Source organism: Ornithorhynchus anatinus, chromosome X1 (genome assembly GCF_004115215.2).
Source record: "Ornithorhynchus anatinus isolate Pmale09 chromosome X1, mOrnAna1.pri.v4, whole genome shotgun sequence".
Lineage (NCBI taxonomy): Eukaryota > Metazoa > Chordata > Mammalia > Monotremata > Ornithorhynchidae > Ornithorhynchus > Ornithorhynchus anatinus.
Window position 1 is genome coordinate 41,050,243 of NC_041749.1, and position 2,047 is coordinate 41,052,289.

Below are 2,047 nucleotides of genomic sequence, written 5' to 3' on the forward strand. Positions count from 1 at the left end.
ACAGATGAAGTGACTGAGGCACAGAGAAGTTAAGTGATTTACCCAAAGTCACACAGCTGACAAGTGGTAGAGCCGGGATTAGAAGCCACGACCTCTGACTCCCGAGCCCGTGCTCTTTCCGTTAAGCCACACAGCTTTTCCAGTACAGTCCCTGGCACATAGTAAGCGCTTAACAAATACTACAATTATTAGTATTATTATTATCACCCCTCCAAAAGGGCCCTAGGCAAAGCCAGGCGGAGTCTGGCTGGGCCAGGTGAGCCCTTAGGAGCCCTGAGGCTTGGAAACCCGAGGAAAACCATTGCGAGAGGTTTCTCGGCCACCGGATGTCGTTCTTCTACCATCTGTCACAGCCCAGCTCCTCCCAAAGGGGAAAGTAACTCAGAAAGACAATAGAAAGCCAATCTCAGGAGACGTGGGGAGTGGGAAGGGAATGCCCTGGCTAGCCGGTGGTCTCCCCTCCTCCGCCCTCACCCTCTGCCCCACACTCCTGAGCTCCCAATAATTTGAAGACTCCTGCCACCTGGATCCTGGGACCTGAATTTTGGCTGCTGTATGACCTTCGGAAAGTCACTTAACTTCTCTGTGCTTCAGTCCCATTATCTGTAAAATGGGGATTCAGACTGTGAGCCCCCTGTGGTGTATCCAACCTGATTACCTTGTATCTACCCCAGGGCTTGGTACAGTGCCTAGCACATAGTAAGCACATAACAAATACCACAGTAATACTTATCCTAGAAGCAGCATCACCCTCTCAGGATCGCACCTGGAGAGTTTCCAGGACTCTACTAGTCTCGACTAGGGGAAGGAGAGTCAAGCGGAGGCCTACCCATTCCATTCCTAGTTTGGGCAGTGGCTAGCGAGTGGAAGGCAATCTGCTACAAGTCAAAACTCACCTGTGCTGGACAGCAGTGGCACGGGAAAGAGTCGAGGGTGGAGACTCAAGTTTACTGCGCGGAAGAAGGCAATGGTAATCCGCTTCCATATTTTTACAGAGAAAAGTCTATGGATACACTACCAGAACAAGTGCAGATGGAGGTGAGGTGTTCTGGGAGAGATGTGTCTGTGGTATCTCTAGGGGTCGGAGATGACTCGACAGCATAAGACAAGACAAGTAGCAGCATGGTGTAGTGGAAAGAGCACGAGCCTGGGAGTCAGAGGGTAATGGGTTCTAATTCTAGCTCTGCCATGTATCTGTTGTGTGACCTTGGACAAGTCACTTCACTTCTCTGTGCCTCAATTCCTTCATCTGTCAAATGGGGATTAAGATTGTGAGCCCAATACTTCCAACCTGAGTTCCTTGTATCCACCCCTATGCTTAGTACAGTGCCTGGAACACAGTAAGTGCTTAACAAATACCACAATTATTATTATTATTATTGCCCAGTTTCCACCCTTGCCTTGCAAATAACTACTCACCTGCCTGTCCAGGATGAAAAATGACCATCGCCTTAGATCTGGGGACATATGAATACAACTTCACTTGTTCTGGATGGAGAACCCTGGTGTCATTTATTTCATTATCTGAGGACTTCTGATGGCCCGAAAGTGGAAAGGGTCTGGCAAGTGCTTAGTATGGTGGTTTGCACACAGTTAGCACTCAATAAATACGATTGAATGAGTGAATAAATGAATGAAAAAATTTCTCTGGTCTGGTAGAGTAAATTTCTTTTCCTTCAGCACCTTCTCATTGACCTCGAGGATCCATATCTGGCCCAATGGAAAAGAAGATGGGGGCTGGGATTTGGGAAACCTGGGTTCTAGCCCCGGTTCTGCCATCAGCCTAATGTGTGACCTAGGGCAAGTCACTTACCTTTTTTGTGCCTCGATTTATTCATCTGTAAAATGGAGATAAGAAACTAACTCTCCCTACCTCTTAGATTGAGAACTCTAATTTTTAAAACCATATTTGTTAAGTCCTTACTAGGTACCGGGCACTGTACTAAGTGGTGGAGTAGATACAAGCTAACCAGGTTGGACACAGTCCCTCCCACATGGAGCTCACAGTCTTAATCCCTGATTTACAGATGACTAAACTGAGGCCCAG

At 47.5% G+C, this 2,047-nt stretch overlaps 1 non-coding gene across 1 annotated transcript; it reads left to right on the plus strand.

Moving 5' to 3' along the window:
- Positions 1 to 748: 748 nt before the first annotated feature.
- Positions 749 to 886, plus strand: LOC114806872. Its single transcript, XR_003754928.1, has one exon. It is a non-coding gene; the product is annotated as a small nucleolar RNA SNORA7 (small nucleolar RNA).
- The last annotated feature ends 1,161 nt before the right edge of the window (positions 887 to 2,047 follow it).